We start from the raw sequence: 22341 nt of genomic DNA on the forward strand, positions 1-22341 counted from the left end.
TCTCATTATTCTCAATTCTGATTAAGGAGTCATAATCAACTCCCTCGTTTAAGCAAACGAGAGAAGCGGCAGGTTGGCTTAGCTCCTCACGGGATTTTGGTGTTTATGATCATTAACACTAACCACGCTCCCTGTGTATGGTAACCACCAATCAAAGAGAGAGAGAGAGAGAGAGAGAGAGAGAGAGAGAGAGAGAGAGAGAGAGAGAAACTCAGTATCGGTATGGGCTCTGAATCGTTTGGCCACCTGTATCGGCCCCGATACCGATACTCAAGTGAATCCTCTGAATCGGTCAAAAATAATAAAAACAATCATAACGTGACATGTGTTAAAAACATTAAAATAATATTAAAAAGAATTTTTAGTGTTTTTTTTACATTTATTAAAAATAGCCGCGTGAAGTGTTACCAAATTTCTGTTGATACTGTGTGTATCGGCCGATATGCCCCGATACTGATAACATTAAGAGAGAGAGAGAGAGAGAGAGATGATGCGGTTTCTTTTCTTACAAAAGTAATTTTTTTAGTTCAAACTTTCCTTTCCTACATTCCATATGTTTCCTTACACGCGGGGGTCGCACGTTCTGCAGTTCCTATTTTCATGGTGTTGACAGCTTGGCTGACGAATGGAGGGATCCAATCAGAAACCGGGCGTTTGAAATGGTCTCAATGTTGTCGGTATCGGTAACCCCCTTGGTTTGGCCACCGATTCAGCTGTATGGCAGATACCGATACTCAAGTGAATTGTATCAGCCACAAAATAATAAAAAATATTACTTGTCAATGACATGTGTTTAAATTATTAAAATAATATTAAAAAATACTTTTTAATATTTTTACATTTGTTAAAAATAGTTGATTCAGGAGTGAACCGTATCGGTTTTCTGTCTATACGATGTGTACGTGTATCGGCCAATACGCACAGATACTGATAACATTGGTCTCCCTGGATATTGTCAAAATCGGTATCGGCCCTGAATAGATTTACAAAATGATTCACAGAATCGACAGATTTCGATTGTAAACTCAATTGGCTAATTTTTAACTAGCATATAACGCCTGTTACAAAAATATTAAAATTACTAGAAAACATTTAATTATTTTTTTTTAAATATTTAAGAATAAATTGAACCAGCTTGGTTTTGTAACGATTTTCGACTGATATGATACAAACCTGTCAGATGGGTTGTTGACGATAGCGTCTTTTGTGACCGTTCTTCTTACCTGCAAGCAATGGTACTCTCTCTCCAATGCTTTGTCGGTGAGGGACCAACTCCTTTTCTGACAGGCTCCTTTGTCTTACCAGAGAAGAGAAGGAAGGGGCAAACCCCCTCTTCAATGACCTCCATCTTTGTCTTGGTTAGAAAAGGGGCCAGCACATTATATAACACTATGGATTTTCAAAGCAAAGTTAACTTAAAAACTTCATGATCTTATTTTCTTTGTAGTGAAACATAGAAAAACAGTGAAAATGAATGATAATGAGTCATTGATTTTAGAATACTCTGAGCAAGTCACAGGTATGTAGTCAAGCACTCATTGACCACCAAGGTGTTTTATTTATCAAAATAACTTGTTTATTACAAATATCACTGCTTGAAAAAACAGTATTTAATTTTATAAATAAAGTAGTACAATATTTTCTTGAGAAACCCTGAAACTTAATGTCATCTTGCTCTGCATATCGCATCACAGGTTCAACATCTGTAATCCCCATCAAATGGGGTCAGAACCATTGCCGGTATAGTAAGAAAGCATTCAATCAACTCAAGAAAATGTGCAGACCACTCAGGGTCACAATTTGCAACAACGATGCTCAAGTCTCCACGACTTAGCGTATATCGCGAAAGTCACCTCAGGGCTACGAGTTGAATATTTCGCCGCTCAAGTCTCCATGACTTAGCATGAGCCTCTTCCGGGCCTCAATTGAACTCTTCCGAATCTCAATTGAACATCGAGCTCAAGTCTCCAAGACTTGGCATATTTGTATCCCACGAAACCAAGCGCGAGCTCCTCGATCTTAGCTTAGTCGTGCGGATACCACATGAGTATTTGCCCTATTGGTCTAGTAGTATATCGATCTTGACACTTTTCTCAAGGTTATGCAGGACTTGACAGAACGATGTTCATTTATTCATACATTCGTACATCGCTAAACCTGAATCTAATGCATTGTTTCGATATTAATCGTTCACCCTCTAGTACATGAGAGAAGCTAGAATTTTGGCATCAATACAGCATTATGGGAGTTGATTATTCTATATATTTTAGATATCTCAAAGACTTGTTGACCATGTCCATGATATGGTGGTAGATTTCATACCGAGATAACCCTAATAAGCCGGTTCAGATGTATCATCTACTGCAATAGTTGAGTTCAATCCTTAGATATTTAAGGATAACCACGACCTACAAGCCTCCTGAGTGATGAGAAGTCTCTTGAACATTTTAGTTAATAATCAAATACATGTTACTTGCGGATGTACTATCACCATCTGCCATAGTGAGCAATAGTCCTGAAGGGGTCTGTCGGTCTAACCATTACTTGTCGGATATTCAAAATATGTACTTGACCCCATTCAGTATTCTCTGGCATGGCCAAACTGCGGGGTTTCTACGTTCTTAAGTTTTATTCATATGCATGCTTGATTATGCTCTTGATATCTACAACCATCATGAGCACTTCATCTCTTTCGGGTAGATATACAACTCTGACTCTCCAACCCTTATGAGTCTAATTGTGCAACAATATTTTTTATGAGCATGCATATGACACAATCTCAACGAATCTACTACTCGACGTACAACACTGCAATAATCACTTGGCCTAGTCAAGGCGTAATAACTACTTTGGCTCTTCGGCCTTTACGAGTGAAGTGCTATTACAGGCGAACATAAGAATGAGCCACAATGGTAGCGTTATGACAACAGGGCATCATCGTGTCATTCAACAGATTGAGGCAATTCTTTTGCCAACCATTTCGACAGCACTTTCTCTGCTTTAACGTCAGAAGTGTGATAACCCTTTCTACTTTATAGAAAGTATTTGACAACACATCCACTGTTTGATGGAGTAACATGCTACATTTTTTCTGAGCTTGGTTAAGCTTCTACATAAATTTCGCAGCACTTCCTCTCTTTGACGGAGAAAGTGTATGTTTCTTTTAAGCTCGGTGAGCATTTTTTCTAAAATTTTAGTAGCATTTCTTTGCTTTGACGAAGAAATCGCTACGCTTAAATAAGGGATGAATGTGCACTGTTATGCATACTTTGCATCCATCGAGGCTTGTTGGAACCTTAGGCCTTAGCTAGGTCATACGCAAGTGACTTAGGTTTTTACGAAAAAGCGAATTGTGCAAAAGCAAAACCTTTTCAATAGAAATTTTATTCATCAAGCATAATTTTGACCGAGGAGCAGCAATGAAATTGCATTAGCATTTTGGAGTTGATCTCTATTTGAACACTCATTTGTGCGCAACTATATGTAATATAAGCAAGAGAATGTGCTTTATAATGCGGTGGCATAAATGAGTACATATTTAATATTCGGTGGGAGAAACCAAACTAAATAACTTGCATAAAGCAAATATATATATATATATATTACAGAAAGTAGGAGCCTTGGCATTGTTCGATGCGATGACAATCTTAAATGCATAATTTAAATTGCAGAAAGTCAGAACCTTAGCATCGTTCGACATGACAAAAATCTTAAATACATATATACTGCCTTAAGCAAGAGCTTTTATCATAAAATATCTAACGATAGTCGTAAGGAGACATGCGTGAACACTGAAGTGTTTCAGAGGATGTAAACTTACATTCTGATCGATGAAGAACGACTTTGATGTGCTCTGTCTGCTTCGAATTGGGTTTGAACCTCCTTTCGAAAGGCTAAACTAGGTAAGATGAGTTTGATCTAGTCGAGAAAGAAGAAGAGCAGGTTAAGTTGCTAAACCCAAGTGGTTTGGACAAAACTGGGTTAGGTCCAAGTCAACTGGGTCAGGTAGGTTCAAACTTAGTCCAAGTAGGCTAGGTCTAGGTTAAGTAAATCAAACATGAGTTTAGGACCAAATGGGACTTTGACTTTGACTAGACCCAGTTGGGTTTAAGCCAAGTCAAGTGGGTTTGGACCAGGTCAGGCGGGTTCAGACTAAGTCAGGCAGGCTCAGACCAAGTGGGCTAGGTAGGGAAGGTTTTAGAGAGAGGAGAGCAAGAGAGGGGGGGGGTCAAAAATTATGAGAAGAGAGAGAGAGAGAAGGGGGCTATTTATAGCCCACCTCCTTTCTAGAATTTTCTATAAAATTCTTTTCAGAAAAGCCCCTTGGCTTTCTGGATAATGACTGGAGGTTCCTTTGATGTGGGGCTCACATGAAATATTCGGCGGGTCTCATAAGATATTTTTTGAGAAATATTTTTATGGGTCTCACCAATATTTTTGTGGGTTCTGCAAAAAATTCTGATTTTTGATGATTTTTTTTTTTCAAAATTTTTTGAATATGCCATTCTCTTCGTTTCGACGTAACTAAGCAAGTCGGCTCATACAAATCTCCTAATTTTACTTAGGGAGAAAGTTATTGCTCTCTGACTGTTTGAGCATATATTTGCAAAGATACGAATATCTTAAGTATAATTGGTTCGTTAAAATTGATTTGATTCACATTTTAGGTTCATATGTTATTTTTATATGAAAATGTCTCATGAATTTATTCAGAAGTTTTACTGAAAATTATGGGTCTTACATCATTACCCCTTAAAATAATTTTGTTCTCAAAATTTTGCTACTATTACTAAGTTAATAGCTTAGAATACTTATTCCGCATGTTGAATTCGGGTTTCCAAGTGCAATCATCGATGCCGTGATGTTGTCATCTCACTTTAATAAGTGGAATAACCTTAGTTCTAAGCACTTGTTCCCACGGTCCATGATTTCTACAGGTCTTTCTTCCACCATCATATCTTCTCGAATATCGATATCTTCATATTTGATGACATAGGAAGGGTCGTGAATGTACTTTCTAAGCATTGACACATGAAATACATTGTGTATCTGTGCATACTGTGGTGACAATGCTACTATATATGTTGTCTCGTTGATCTGGTTCAAAACCTCGAAAAGACCAACGAATCTGGGGTTGAGCTTCTCTTTCTTACCAAAATGGAACACACTCTTGGTTGGGGAGACCTTGACAAAAACCTTGTCTCCAATCAAAAAAGTGAGTTCCCTACGTTGTTGATCTGTATAGCTTTTCTGTCGGATCTGATCAGTCAGTAGCTTCTTTCTGATCATATGGACTTGCTCAGTGTAATATTGTAGAACAATAGGCGAGTCCAAGGTTCTCTCACCCACTTCGCCCCAATGGATTGGTGATCGACAGGGTCTTTCATACAGGGCTTCGTACGGTGCCATCCCAATGCTAGCGTGATGGCTATTGTTGTAAGCAAATTCAGCTAATGCTAAGTGAGAATATGTGATCATTGAAAAAAAATTCATTTCTTTTTAGGAAGGAAAAACTCTCGCAAGGTCTACTTGACCTTTTGAAAAGATTTTGAAAAGATTACTCACTTCCATTTTTTAGAAAATGCGAGAAAATGGGGAGATGAGACTCACTCGTCGGCACGAGGTTCAACCATTCCTGGCGCCTTTACCAGGGGTAATTGAGCCAATGATCGAATGTTATGCCTTTACTTTGCCTAAGTTTGTCTGAGAAATTATTCTTTTAAGTCCTAAATGCACAGAGAATCATGCTTGTGTTATGATTTTGAACTTGAAAAATCTGTATGCTTTTGGAAAAATTTAAGAGATCTGACTTTTCCAAGTGATTTTGAATTGAATTTGAAAATATCCTTTAGGAAATGGAAAAATTCGAACTTGAATTGAAAAATTGAAATTGAGTTTGAATTGAAAACTTGAAGTTGGATTTGATATTGAATTAAAAAATCGAATGTTATGCCTTTACTTTGCCTAAATTTGTCTGAGAAATTATTCTAAGTCCTAAATGCACAGAGAATCATGCTTGTGTTATGATTTTGAACTTGAAAAATATGTATGCTTTTGGAAAGATTTTAGAGATCTCACCTTTCCAAGTGATTTTGAAATGAATTTGAAAATATCCGTTAGGAAATGAAAAAATTTGAACTTGAATTGAAAAATTGAAATTGAGTTTGAATTGAAAACTTGAAGTTGGATTTGATATTGAATTAAAAACTTGAAGTTTGAATTGAAAACTTGAAGTTGAAATTGAAATTTGAGTTTGGAAATTGAATTCGATTTTGAAATGGAATTTGAAATTGAATTTTGAATTGGAAATTAGAGTTTGAAAATAACAAAATGAAATTGAAGGTTTGAAATTGAATTTATAATTAAGTTTCAAAATTTGAAATATGAATTGATTGAAATTAAAAATCAAAATTGGAATTGGTTTTTGAATTTAGAAAATAAAATTTGGAATTTTGAAATCGTATTTAAAATTTTAGAATTGAAATTGAAGATTTAGAATTAGATTTGAAATTCGAAATTGAAATTTGATTTGAAATTGAAGAATTGAAATCTGAAATTGAAAATGTAATTGAATTTGAAAATTAAATTGAATACTAAAAATCGAAATTGAAATTTTGGAAATGAAATTGGAATTTAGAATTGAAAATTCAGATGAAATTCAAAATTCAATTTGGAATAAAAATCAAGAATTGAAATGAAATTCAAAATTAAGAATTGAAATTTGAAAATGAAAATTTTGAAATTGATATTTGAATTTGAAATGAAAATAAAATTAGAAATTTGGAATTTGAAAGAAATAGAAAATTGAAATTGATATTTGAAATTGAAATTAAATTCAAAGTTGAAATTTGAAATTTGAAAATGTAAAGTGAGAATTGATATATTAAAATTGAAATAAAAAATTAAAATTTGAAATTTGAATAAGAAATTAAAATTAATATTTGAAATAGAATTTTAAGAATTGAAATTTAGCCTTTTGGGGGGGAAATGTTTTGAAAAGTAAATTGGAAAATAATTGAAAATGCTTGGAACTTGAAAATGATTTTGAAAATACTTGGAATTTATAAATGGTTTTGAATTTCGAAAATGAATTTGGAAAATAACTTTGAATTTGAGAATAGAAATCGAAAATGACTTTGAATTTTGAAATGATTTTTTTTTGAAAATCATTTGGAAATTTGAAAATATTTTTAATAATTAAAAAAATGATGCAATTCTATCTTAAATGATGAATATGCTATTTTTTTGAAAATTTATTTAAATTTTAAGAAAAATTTTATACTTTATAGAATCAAAACAAGATTAATTTTTATATATTCATGACTAGGGCCACAAATATACTTTAAATTAATCTTTATTTAAAATTGTAATAAAAAAAGAAAAAAAACTGTGCTTTTATAGAATTAAAATAAAATTAATTTTTAATATATTCATGATTAGGGCTACAAATATATTTTGAATTAATCTTTATTTTAATTCAATTAAAGGAAGAAGAGAGAATAACTTTTGAAAGAAATAATGATTTTTTAAAATGACCTAAAAGTGTAGGTCAAATTTTTATTTAATAAAGAATAGTAACTCTAAATATTATTCGTATTCTGACTAGGGTCATAAATATGAATTTTACTTAGCTTTATTTATCTTTTATTAAATAGTACACATGTCATTCGTGTTTTCCATAATGTATTAAAAATTAAATAAAAATAAAATGCAACACATTAATATGGAATTAATCTATATACTCATTCATTCTAAACTAAGCATAAAATAAAAATTCTCATTAATGTAATTATTACAACCCTTGAATAAATTACAGTAATTAAAAAGAAAAATAAAAAACCTGGAAATGAGAAAACATGTTTGAAATATAGGCATTTATGGATTTTCTTTAATTATTGAAAAATTAAAGAAAATCCAAAATTTAGCTTTTTTATGCCCCAAAAATAAGAAAAAAAATCTAAAAATTTATAAAATTTGATGTGAAGGTTCCTAATAACTTTAAAAGGGCTCTAGAATAAAAAAATACAGGAAACGATTGGAGAAAAACCAAAATTTAAGCTTTTTATCTAATCAAAACATAATTTTTCAAAATCAGGATATGCAAACCGACCCTATCAGAGTATTTCGAGTGAATGAAGGCCTAAAACAACTCAAATTGAGATAAAAATGAATCCATGGATTCCTAACTCATCAGGAAAACATTTTCCTTTTACAGATCTTCATTTCTTGAAATGTTTGCTTATATGTCACATTCACACGATTTAAAACCCATTAGCTATTTAAAGAAACATGTAGATCGACTGTAGGGTCTGACCTACACAAAGATAAGAAGATCCATAAAATATGAAAAAGGTTGTTTCTATTCAATATTTTCATACCTTCATTAGTATCAAAATTTTCTCATATATATATACATCTTTTTAAATAGAAAATGGGTTTTGAATCATATGAATGTGTGTGTGTTGAATATGTATGTCAGATTTTTTAAGGGTTGAAAATTCAATAGGGCACAAGGTATTGCATTTTTAACCCTCAAAAAATTATATTTCTATTTCAAAAAAATATATAATCTAACATATCTAAGGGGACATATTTGGTCAAAACAACCTCCCCATATGAGTTCTTTACCCACCAGAGCAGCAAATATTATGCTCCATATATATAGTTAAAGCTCATAAGGAGATGTTGTTTGACCCATATATATAGGTAAAAGATCAAAAAATTTCACTAAGGGATTCCTTAGCAGACAAGTTTCTATAATTTTAGTGTTTCAGAAGCTAAACCGACTCAATTTCTTCCAAATTTATGAGAAAAGTTGCTCAATTCAACCAAGAAACAACTTCAATTTACAGAAATGAAAAATCAATTTTGGTTTGGAAATGGTGACTTCGGGAAGTCATTGTTCCATCTCAGAAAATAGTCTTGTTACAGAACTTAAAGTTCTGTAACTAGTCCCATTTTTTGGTAGAATTAGAATATCAAATTAGCATAAAAGTTTATAAAATTTAACATGGATAAACTAAACACAAAATAGAAGAAATCTCTTTTTACAGATTTTGAAAATGAGTTTTCATTAGAGAGAACTAATCTAAATAAGTTGAGATAAAATTTAAGTAAGTCTTAATGAGGCAAAATGATAGGGTTTTGATTTTTTATCAGAATCAAATATGAAAATTCCATAGAAGTTGCTGAAGATTTTTAGAGATAAATTAAACATTCAAAGGAAAAATATCTAATTTACAGATTTAGAAAATGATCTTCCATTAGGGATATCCAATCCAAACAAGTCGGGTTAAAACCTCAGAAAAACCTATCAAAGAAAATCGACAGGGTTCTAGTCCTTTATCTGAATGACATATGAAAAGAAAATTAAAGTTTATGAAAATTGGCATGCATAAACTAGACATTTTAAGGAAGAAACTCTTTTTACAGATTTGAAAAATGATCTCCCATTGGAGAGATGAATGCAACAAATTGATTATGGGTCTGAGCAACGCCTGAGATTACAAACAGACAGAGTTTCAATTTAAAATACAAAAAAAATAGAAATCCTATATAGAAATTATTGAACATTTACAGAAATGAAATAGACATTCAAATGAAAAAAATTCTATTTACAGATCTCAAAAATGATCTTTCATTAGAAAGATATGATTCTGATAAAATGGGCTAAAAACAAGACCATTAAAATGATATAGTATAATAGGGTGATAGTTTCTGGCTAACATCAGGCATGAAAACACTATAAAAATTAGCATGGACAAACTAAATTTAATGTTGAAGACAACACTTTTTACAGATTGGAAAGATCATCTTTGGTTAGGGAGAAATCACTCCAGCAAGTTAGTCTAGTTTCAGGAAAAATCTGGGCGGCCTAGAATGATAGGGTCCGAATCCCAAATTTTTTGGTAGACTAAATCAACTCAGAATGATTTGATTTTTGGTCGAGATTTTGAAAACACATAAATGAAAATGTAGTAAAAAATACAGATTAAAATGATGCCTAATTATATGCGAATTGATAAAATAAAAAATATATCAGAATGAAAAATATCATCTAAACATGATTGAATTGAATGGAACCTCATTAATGAATTGATCGAATGATCAAGCATGAGATCCATCATTTTAATTCATGGATGATGATATAAATGATGCAAAAACAGAATTAAAACATCTAAAAATGAAATTAAAAGCATTGGGGCATAAGTTAAAATCGATTTAGCCAATTGAAAATGAGATTTGATCTATTGAAAATCAAATCTCATAATCTTAATGGCTAGAATGAAAATGAACAAAGTAAATAGAAATTTGAATGTATCAAAAGGCATAAAAATAATATTGATACATAAATAATGTAAATCTACATTGCTATTTATGGAATTAAAAGTAAATTGAAAAAAAAAGAAGAGAATAGGGGGTGGCACTTAGAGAATTGAAAAATAAAAGAAAAAAAAGGATTAGAAGAGAGGAGAGAGAGAGAGAGAGAAAGGACCTACCTTGAAGGTTGGAGGAGGAGTCCTTCTTCTTCACTTCAGCCATCAAACAAGATTAGAATGGAAAGAGGAGGAGGGGAGGTTGATTTTCTTCTTAGAAAACTTGCCCCCTAGATCTATTTATAGTTAGATCTAGGGGCATTATGGGCAATCAAGTTTTTAGATATTTTAAGCCCTAGGGATGAGGTGGCAAGGGAGGCTCACATGGGAGGGTGGCACCAACCCCAATGTGGGTATTTTAAGATTTTTCAAATGGGCAAAATTGCTCTTTTACAAAAAAATTGACACATGGCACCCCTTTGCAAGTGGGTGCCCATGTGTGTCTTTTTCAAGTTTTGTAAATGGGCAAAATGGGTACTTAGTTAAAATTTTGACACATGGCATCACTTTGCAAATGATGCCCATGTGTGTTTTTAAAAGCAAAATGGTTTTTTTAAAAGTAGGTTTTAAAAACAAATTTGAAAAAATGCCAAGTGGCGCCCTCTCTTTGAAAATGTATTTTTTTCCTTTTAATTTTAAAAGGTTTAAAAATACAAGTGAAATAAAAGATGAAAAAAGGAAAATTTGAAAATAACGGATTTCAATCAGATCCAATTTGATTTTTAAAACCCGAATTAAGTTAAAATCAAATCTAGATTGAATTTTGAGAAATTTTGTGAAAATATTGAATTTGTTTTGAAATTCAAAGATTATTTTTGAAATTGGGATAAAATTTGGATTTTGAATTTGAACGTGAAATAAAAAAATTGATTTTGAATAAAAATTGGATTTTGAATTTGGATTTGGATCCATTTTGATATTTCAAAATCCAAATTGAATTATGAATTAGATCTAGGGTATTTTTTAAAAGATTTTTACAAAATGATGGATTTGAATTTTGAAATTCGAGAATTGATTTTGAAATCAGGATAAAAGTTGATCTGGATCCAAGGTTTTGAATAAAAACTGCATTTGGATCGCGACTGAAGAAAATTGGTCTGAAATGGCAATCAAACCCTGAATATAGATTTCTGAAATTTGAAATGAAAAACCGAAATTCATGATGAAAATTGAGATTTGGATTTGGATCTTTGATCTAGCTCAAACAATAGAATTTGGATATTATATCTGGATCAGAATCCAAGAAGTGAAATTGGATCTCAGATGTTAGATGATTCTGACTTCATAAATTGATTCAATTATCCTTCTGAACGGATAAGAAGGTGGATCCATATGGAAATGGATCTGAAATGATTAATTGGATCATGGATATCCGATGGGATATTCCAAGTTTAAAGAATAATTTAGACTCTAGATATGGATCATAAAGTGATTTAGATGAAAAATCTAGGTTCTGGATAAAAATTGGACACCAGATCCAGCATTGGATCCAATATCCGAATTGAAATGTATTGGATCTCGGACATTGATAAAATATTAGATGAAGGAATTGATCTGAGTTCAAATTGAAACTTATTCCAGTTTAGGAAAATATCAGAAATAGTATCCTAAACAAATTTTATTTTATTTTTGTTTTCGCCCTGCAGGGGTGGAAACACAGTACTGAACTGGTCTGAACTAACTTGAACTGGACAAAATTGGAATGAACTGAATTGAAAGTTATTTATACTATTATGAACTAAAACCGAAGCTAGAACACTAGCTCAACTGGTTGGGGGTAGCTCAATTTGGACTGAATTGAGCTAAAACGAGCTAAAACGAGCTGAAATGAGCTAAAACAAAGGTCCGAGTGTGTAAAAAGTGACTTTGAACTGGAACTTGATTTAAGCTAAAGGTGAGCTTATTTTGCCAGAAATGAGTTAGCTGAAATGGTTAGAAATGATAAAGATTCACTCATCGTAAGCTCAGGGGAGCTAGAAATGACAGACATTCTAACTGTTCTGAACTTAAAATGAGCATGGCTAGGTCTGTCTGACAAAAAGGTTAAGGGCAACTCAAGGGCAAAATAGTAATTTTATTATTAAAATAGGGTAAACTGGCCTCTAGACTGGGATAAACCTAGGGGTGAGACTCTACACTGCCCTGTAGGGGTTTGACATCTATGAAAAGAGATGTCCGGAATGGACCTAAAAAATTTGAGGTGTTTACAGTAATCCATCCCGTAATTCATCGAGAAAGACTTCACTAAATTCCTCTAACAGGGTGTGATTCTAGAGTCTACGATGTCAGACTTTGACTCACCATGAGATGAATTAGAATCATCTGAAAACAGAAAATAACACATGTTAGATTGACTCAGAGCCTCTTGGAGCTCATGTCTGACAATAAAAGCACTTGAAAGTTTAACCTTTGAAGTAGCTGGTTTGGGTAAAGTGGGGTGGGAGATTTGGGTGGTAGTTGGAGTACGAGATGATGATGCAGATAAAGATAATGAAGACAAAGGTAGTAAATCCTTGAATGACTTTAAATGAATCTTTTATCCTTCGAATGTGAATGAGTATGAGTTAGACTGACCATTATGAATAACAGAACGATCATACTGCCACAGGCTTCCGAGAATGATATGATTCACATCCATAGAGAGCACATCACACCAGACTTGATCAAAATAAATATTTCCAATAGAAAATTTGATCAAGCATTGCCGGTCAACATGGACATCAACTTTTTTTTTGGAGCCAAGACATCTGATAGGGACGGGGATGAGCCTTACAACTCAAACTTAACTTGGTCATGGCTTCAACCGAAATCGCATTCTCACAACAACCGGAGTCTATAATAAATTTGCATACTTTCCCACTGATAGTACAAGCAAACTCAAAGATGCGAGTTCTTAGCCAACGATCATTCGTTTCTTGTCGCGGGGCTAAAAAAATCCGCCTAGTGATGAGTGCTTCGCCTCTATCAGGCAGCAACACTTCCTCATCCACGCATTCCTCTTCATGTTCTTTTTCAAAGGATTTAATCTCAGGATCATAAATAGGACCGAACTCGGGATCGAATTGAGCATCCTCTTCTTTATAAGTTTCATCAACGAATAAGGCTTTGCCATGACATTCTATGGACTTATGACCGGGTTTTCCATAAGTATAGCACTTGATGGGAGTACTCAAGCTAGTGGTTCTCATCTGATTTTCTATTGTGCCATTCTGGTTCGTAACCCTAGGTGTGTTGGACACATTAGGGTGACAGTAGGGTGGGTTAGCTTTCGCAGTAGGGACCGCTGAGACCCATGCTATTGGTCTAGTCACTGGACCAGATCTAGCTAAGGTCTTCCTCTAGGTAGACCTTTCCCATTGACATGCCTTTTGATGTGTCTCAGACACAATCCAACACTCCACAAAGTTGAGCATATCTTGTAACTAGAAGTTTAGTCCTCTAATATACTTCAATATAAGTTGTTCTTCACTTTCACAGATGTCATTTTGTGCAACAAGATCATAAAATTTTTTGGTGTATTGGTCCACTGAACGGGTTCCTTGTTTCAGGCTTTGGTATTTCTAATATAGTTCTTGGTGATAGTTCAATGGCAGGAAATGAGTATGGAGTTTCTGCTCCATGTGCTCCCAATGCTCAATTGGGGCACGATTGTGATGTCTACGTGTTTGCTTGAGCTGATGCCACCAGGCTGCAACTCTACCCTTCAATTTAAGGGATATCAATCCTACACGACGATCCTTCAGGACTTCCTTAAATTCAAGGATTTCGTGAACTTCGCTAATCCAATCTAAGAATTCTTTGGGAGTTCCAGTCCCCTTGAATTTTGGGATATCAAATCGTAAGCCGAAATTCCAATGAGATCTCCTTGGCTGTCAGTGATCTCTTCTCTCCAGACTTCATCGGTGTGACTCGAAGTCATCATCAGAATCATACGATTGAGTCTCACGAGTTCCTTAAGAACTGTGTGGACTTCGTTTAGCTGGACGATCTTGAACTCTAGCATTTTCAGCCATCTGGCGAGTTAATTCTTTAACTCGACGATTAGCCTCGATGAGTTGTCTTCATAAATCTTGCACCTCATATCGATGATCATGATCATCGTTTCCTCTATTAAAGTTATTTTGACCTTGATTGCCCATTCGACTCGCCATAGTGAATGGTACCTATTTTTTTTTTTTGGACTTCCCACTACACCGAGAATCATGTCAGATTGAGAAGTCTAACAACCCTCACTTTGATACCAAAATGATGTGGACTCGGTAAGCACTGATCCATGATCCAAGATCCAAACAAATCTTGACACGTGCGAAAGCTTTTTATGAAAATGAGTCCGAACAGGACTCTGAGAAAATAAGATTTTGGAACCCATGTGCTTTGTTTCGACAGATACAACTCAAAGGAGTTTTCTGCATGACTCACATGACTTTCTAACGAATTTTAAATCACCGGATTCAGGTCAGAGGTGTCTGTTCCATGGACTCAGAACTAGGACTGCTAGACAAGTCTGCGATAGACTTCTGGGCTCCATGGATAGTCCGTTCAAAGGGGTTTTAGACCTTTGAGATGGTAGAGTTTGCAAAAACCACCAACCGAGAAAATCTAGGTTAGATCCAGACCTTTCCAACGAGCTATGATTTAGATTTTTCTAAGTTTCTTACAAGTCTCTACAAATTTTTGAACTCTCAAAATGGTATGTGATATTCGTTGTAAAATGTAATTCAGGATTCGTAACATGAATTCACATCAACATAAATTTCAGACATCCAACGTAAGAATGAGATGAAACTCATAATGGTAACTAGGTTCAATAGTATATCAACTAACTAATTCAAGTTTCAGATGCTCAAGTCTTGCAAGAGATATCAAGAAAACTGGAAAACTCAAAAATATAAAATCAGGATATTAACACATGCTTTAACTTCATGACTTTTCAACAATAGCAGAAAGATTGATATCTTTGAGACACCTAGACGAGGATTCAACCACAACTTTAAACATAAAAGTTTTAGAGATATGTCCTAGCTTTCCATAGAATCAAACAAATAAATTTTTTATGTAAGGAATCTCAAAATAATTAAAAAATACAAAACACTACTAGGTTTGTCCTATAACAGACAGGGGACAATTGAATTTTGTCTGTCTGAAACTTTATCAGCACTTTTCAAGGGTACAAACGATTGATTCACGCAATGGCCTTAACTACAAAGTTGTAGAAGAGCGTCTTAGCTTTCCATAAAACTAAAGAATGTCAAAATCTGACCAGTATCTAGGCTGATACAATCGATTCTTTAAAGTTATTCCAGACAACTCGGTACAGGTTATCTCGATTCTTGATAGAAAACGAGTTACGTAATAACAAATCGAACTGGAATCACTTGTGAGCAGCAGAATCATTTAGTGACATGAGTACTTTGAAAGATTTATTCCAACAACAACAAATAGTTTACTTGCAACTTTTCAACAGTAATCTTTAAGAAAAAAACTCAGGAAATAACAATGGAGCATAACAAAATGGAACCAACAATGTTATCTAGAAGATGACAACAATGGAAAGTTGCTGGGAAGCAGTAGACGTCAAATGAAAAATCATGAATAGTAGGTTGAACAATCCTCTTTAAAGATCAACATTCACGAACTAATTAGCTTACACAACAACCTCTAGGTTGATCTTCTCAAAGATCACCTTCCACACTAAAATGAGATTTGATCCTTCTTTCACCTAAAGGAGTTTCTCAAAACCAGCCACACAAAAATAATTTTTGATAGAGCAAAAGAACCTCCTTCACCTTGGTCAACCTCCATCTCATAAAGGGCTTGGGGAAGAGCCACCATAAAGATGGAATGGCCTTCCCAAACCAAGCTTCAAAATTCGAAATTGACTAGGCTAATTTTGGCTAAGGACCATTAAGAGGTCCAACAATCATATTGACTTGAAATAGTCATGGCTAAATTTGAATGAAGGCTATATTGGTTCATACCAAGTGGCGCCAACTAGTGCCCCTTAGAAATGAATCGTGATCCAGATCCAAAACATACAACCAACTGGATCCTGCACAAAAATGCATTAGAAATAATGTAATTAAAAAAAAGCAAAAACTATCCGCATTCCCCATACACCCTCTAGTGCCACAAAAGAATCTTACAGGGCACCAGAACTATCCGGATCCATAGAATTCAGCTCCTAAAAAAATAAAAATAAAGGATTACATGAAATAAGGACTGCAGACAAAATATCTAAAAATATGATTCCATGAAGACGCAATGGAATCAAAGCATCTAGTGAAGGCGCATGATGAGCATCGACTAAACTACAAATCCACTAGGACAAGAGACGTCTTGCAAGCGTGTGGATCGCCTTGGGTAGCGATGCCCAGATCGGGTCTGAAGAGTTGGATTGGGATTCAACTCTGCTTCTGAACTCTGAATCTCTAGATGCTCTACATCAGAGAGTAATCCATGTTTTATACATGTTTTAGAATAGTGATTTGGGATAGATATGGACATGTGTATTTGTACATTGATATAATATCTCTCATTTACCTTATGCTAACTTGGATTTTGCAGGAATTAGGAAAAAATGTTGCTTTTCCTTCTTAACTTAGAAATTGCAGTATCGAATTCAAATCAAGTTGTAATAGCTAGGTATTAATGAAAATATTTATATTTCTTGCATTAGGTTAGAATGTATGAATATGCATATTTTCTAGAAATACTTGTTTTATATCATTTTTTTCTTTTATTTCAAAATCCACCATGGTGAAACACGAATGGCACATGCACCATTCTAATGAGAGGTAATTAATCCTAAGCAAATGACTCATATTTATGGCCATAGTCAAAATGTGGGCAATGCTTAGGATTTTTATCTTTTATGGAATAACATTGAATCCACACTGAGTCTCTTTTTTTAAAAATCATCATATTTCTCTAAATATTTTCTTCTTTTATCAGAGTTTAACTTAAAATTAACTCAAAATATATATCAATGACCATAGTCAGGATATATTGAGGGCTAATTTCATTTTAAACTCTATAAAAAGCACCAAAATGTATTTTATTCTTTATGAGAATTTAAATACAGATTATTATATAATACATTCAATGACCATAGTGAGGAATGTATTATATCTTCAATCTTATTTCAATTCTCCTAAAGAATGAAATATGCTTTTCAATATCCAATTTTCAAATTCTTGAATTCATTTCATCATTTAGGATAGAATTACATCATATTTTCAAAATTCTTTTTTTTCAAAATCCAAGTGATTTTGAGATAATTTCTCAAATACCTTCTTCATTTCTCAAATCAACTCTTATTTATAAATTCAAATTCATCTTTCTATTCTCAATTCTATCTCATTTTAAAATTCAGACTTCGATTTTAAAGTCCCATTTGACTTTGAAATTCCGAATTCATCTCTAAAATTCAATTTTAAATTTCAGAGTTCAATTCAACTTTGAAAATTCCAAAATCATTTCCAGATTCAAGATTCAAGTTCAAATTCAATTTAATTTCAAAGTTCAATTCAACTTTGAAATTTCCAGATTCATCACCTGATTTCAAATTTTAAGTTACATTCTCTATCCTTCTTTCCAAATTTTAAGAATCAATCTAGGATCTCCAAAATCTAATTCTAAATCCCATCTTGGATTTTAGACTTTGGATCCAACTCCATTTAGTATTCCCGATTTCGGATTCAAATCCATTCTGAAATCCAAACCTAAAATCCAATTCTGTTTTTAAATTTCTCCTAGATCCAAGTTCCATCTGGATTTCTTAAAATCCAAAATTCTATTTCAAAAATCCCTTCGGACCTCTTAAATCCATTCTATTTCCAAATTCCTCTGATCTTAACACCTAAAATCCAGAATTCAGTTCCATTTTCATAATTCATCTAGATTTCCACCTTTCAAATTTCAAAGTCTAAATCCAATTCCAAAGTTTCTGTTTCAATCTCCATTTCAAATTCCATTCTCAAATTTTCCAATTTTTCTATTTTCAATAATTGAATCTTCCTTCTTTCAAAACAAACCTGAAGTCATTTCAAGTCTTTTGATCTTAGATATGAGGCCAACTTCTGAACTTTGAAGTTGTCTTTCTCAAAACTCAAGTTGATTCTAAACTTTGAGTTTATATCCATTTCAAGTCATCTTCAACTTTAAAAAACCATTTCTTCACAAATATTCTCAAATTCATTTCAAAATCATTTGGAAAAATCTCAAAATTTCTAAACTATTTTTCTTTAGAAGCATACATTTCTTCATTTGCATTGCACAAGCATGATTCTTTGTGCATTTTAGACTTAAAATAAATTCTTAGACAATATTTAGGCAAAGCAAAAAGGCATAAATCCGATCCTTGGTTTGATTACCTCTGGTAATGGTGCCAGGAACGGTCGAACCTCGTATCGACGAACAAATCCCGTCTCTCCCTTTTTCTCGCAAATATTTCAAAACGAAGGCGAGTAATTTTCAAAATCTCTTTAAAATTAAGGTATAGTGAGACCTTCGCAAAAGAGTTTCTCTCTCTCTTCTTTTCTGTCTTTTATTCTCCTTAAAAAAGGAAAATAGAGGTTAGAAAGGAAAAGAGAAGGAATACCAGAGAAAAAATTTTGCAATGATCACAGTGGCCTGATACGGTAATGCTGCTAAAAAAAATAGTGTGTTCAACAAAGAAAGGAATACAAAATTTTTATAAAGAAACTACTGCTAAATCTTGCAAACAATAGAAGAAAAATTATGCAATGAAGATCAAAGTTTCTGTTTATGCAAATCGATAAGACAAATTTCTAACTATATTATGAATAGGAACTGCAAACCTTTAACAACTAACTATAATACGAAAAGAAATAAATCATATGTTGCCCTATATGTGAGGAAGGAGCATGCGATTGAATATGTTGTAGACAATAAAAAAACACACATGATGATGTACTAATGCAACTAAAAAAAACTAAACTAAATACCTAAATATAAAGAGACGAGAAAGAAGAAACAAACCTCTTGGTCCATTTTTGATGGAGGGATTGAGAAGAAGAAGTGTTTTTTACCTTCGATCGGTGCGTGCCTCCGTCGAGTAAGGCAAGAAGAACCGACGACAGAGATACGTTAGAAGCAAGACGAATCCGAGGGGAAAAAGAAGAGAACGAGGGAGAACTGGTTGTGATTGAGAAGGAGGAAGAGAAGAGAGAGGGGAGAAGAAGCTGTGTTTTTCTCAAGAGGCAAAACCAACTTCCATGGCTGAAAAAGTTCTATTTATAAACAAAATTAGTTTAAAACACATTTTTATGAAAGTCTAAAATATTTTTAAAAATTCCAAAACAGGTCTTCCTCAAAAACATATTTTTCAAAAGGAGTTTTTTCTAAACTAATTAAAAATTAGTAAAACACTCCTAATCTAATTAAACTATGAATTAGAAAAAAATTCTATACTAATAAAAATACTAAAAAACGTAGGGCCAAACCAGAAAATAAAATTTTTCTCGAAAATTCAATTTGAAGCAAAACCTCAAAAGCAATGATAAAGATGAATTTTTAATATGATTTTATCATGGATCATACATAAATAGATATGAATAAAATGCAAATATTATGCATGATCACTCTATCAAAGAGAGGAAGTGTTGGCAAATTTTCTTAAAAGATGCTCATCGAGCTTAAAAGAGTGCGACACTTTCTCAGTTAAAGAGATAAGGTGCTGCCAAATTTTCTAAAAGATGATCATCGAGCTTGAAAAGAGTGTAGCACTTTCTCCGTCAAACAGAGAAGGTTTTGCCAAAATTTTGACAAGTTACTTTCTATAAGTAAAAAGGATTGTCATGCTTCATCCGTCAAACAAAAGAAGTGCTACCAAAATTTCTGGCAAAATACTTGCATGAGGTAGTTTGAATAGCACGATGATGCCCCTGTTGTCGGAACCCTACCTTAATGGCTAGTTCTACCTCCACCTGCAAGGGCACCATACTCGTAAAGGCTGATGCATCAGAGTAGCCATTGCGCCTTGACTAGGCTAGTGCTTGTTGCGGCTACATACGCCGAGCAGTCGATCCAAGGTGATCGTTGTCTATGCATGTCCATGTGAAACATTGTTATACAAGAAGACTCGTAAGGGCCATTACGCCGGAGTTGGTTGTCCACCCGAAAGGGGTGAAGCACTCGTGAATGCCGTAGATGCTGAGAGTGGGGTTTGCATGCATATAAATAAAACTTAACAGTATTCTCTGGACTACACAGGTGGCCCATGGTTCAAAATACTGAATGGGGTTGGGGTACATATTTTTCTTAGTGTAGAATGCATTGGTTTGCCTAAGTGGCATTCAAAGTCTTATAAGAAAGATTATGCTGCTGAACCCGTTCAGAATCTTATGTTCGTCATGGCAGCCGTGAGTGACATGAATTATTTATGAACCAAAGAGTTCAAGGGACCTCTTGTTACTCAGGAGGTTTAGAGGTTGGGTTATCCTTAAGATCTAAAGATTGAACCCCATTACTATAGTAGAAGGATGCATCTGAAACGGCTTGGTGGGTTTATTCCGGTATGAGCTCTGACTACCGCCCACCATGGACATGGTCATCAGGTTTCTGGGGTATATAAAATACATAGCATAATAAACCCCCAAAACGTCATGTTGATGTCAAAGTTCAAGCTCCTTTCACGTACTAGGAGGTGAACGGTTTATATTGAAACAATGCATTAGTTATAGGTTTAACGATGAATGAATGTGCATTGTTCTGATTATTTATGCATAACCTTGTGAAAGGGGTTGAGATTAGTACACTGTTGGACCGATAGGGCAAAGGTCCCGTGTTATATCCGCATGACTAAGCTAAGCTCAAAGAGCGCTTGATTGGATTCGTGGGATACCGATATGCCAAGTCATGTAGACTTGAGCTTTGATATTTCAACTGTGACCCTGAGGAGGCTTTCATGATATACGCTAAGTCGTGGAGGCTTGATCAACATCGTTCTAAACTATGATCCTAAGTGGCTCCTTGTATTTTCATAGTTTATACTTGCTTTGAATTTGAATGATTTCCTACCAGACTAACAATGGTTCTAACCTTATTTTATGGGGGATACAAGTATTGAACCTGCGATGTGATATGCAGAGCAAGGCGATATCGAGTTTCAGGGTTTCTCCAAACAGTATTGAACATTTTTATTTATAAAACCAGTTTCATAGAATACTATTATTCTAAGTAGTGATGTTTGTAATAAACAACTCATTTTGATAAATGGAACACTTTGGTGGTTAATGAGTGTTTGACCACATACTTGTGACTTACATAGAATTTTCTAAAACTAACGACTCATTATTGTCTATTTTCACTGCTAAAAACCTTTTCTAAATTTCGTTGTAAAGAAAAAAAAAACATGAATTTTTGACCAAGTTTTGTTTTGAAAATCTGGGCATTATAATAACTCTGGTTCATTTTTGTTTGAAAAAAAAAATAGATTCATTGTTCACTAATGTGTCCAAAACTTTAAGCTTAGGGTGATCCAACCTATACTGCCATACTTCATTAGAATATCTAAACTTATTTGAACTAACAGTAGCAAAATTGACTTTGGGAGACCGATTTTGCTATCCTTGTAGACCTTCTGGCCATGGTTAAAGACCTCCTTTACTCAGTCTTCTTAGGAGAGTAGTCTTGCTCCATATATCTAACATAAAAGCCATTAATATCAAACTGAAATAGACAATGATTATCTTGAGAAAACATAGCTATAGATAATAGATTTCACTTAATAGAAAGGATATCTGTTAACTTAAAACACTTGTTTCCATATCATAGAGATATATTACCTGAATTGAAAATAGGGAATTGCGAACCACTTTCTACCATGACACCATCTGACCCATGATGTTTACTCTTGATTGTCATGCTCTGGTCTTCTTATATAACATGGTGTGTATCCCTAGTATAGGGGTACCATGCAGAGTCTTGCATATTGTTGAGTATC

The sequence above is a fragment of the Nuphar pumila genome, chromosome 5 (genome assembly GCF_984573655.1).
Source record: "Nuphar pumila chromosome 5, dmNupPumi1.hap1.1, whole genome shotgun sequence".
NCBI classification, from domain to species: Eukaryota; Viridiplantae; Streptophyta; class Magnoliopsida; order Nymphaeales; family Nymphaeaceae; genus Nuphar; species Nuphar pumila.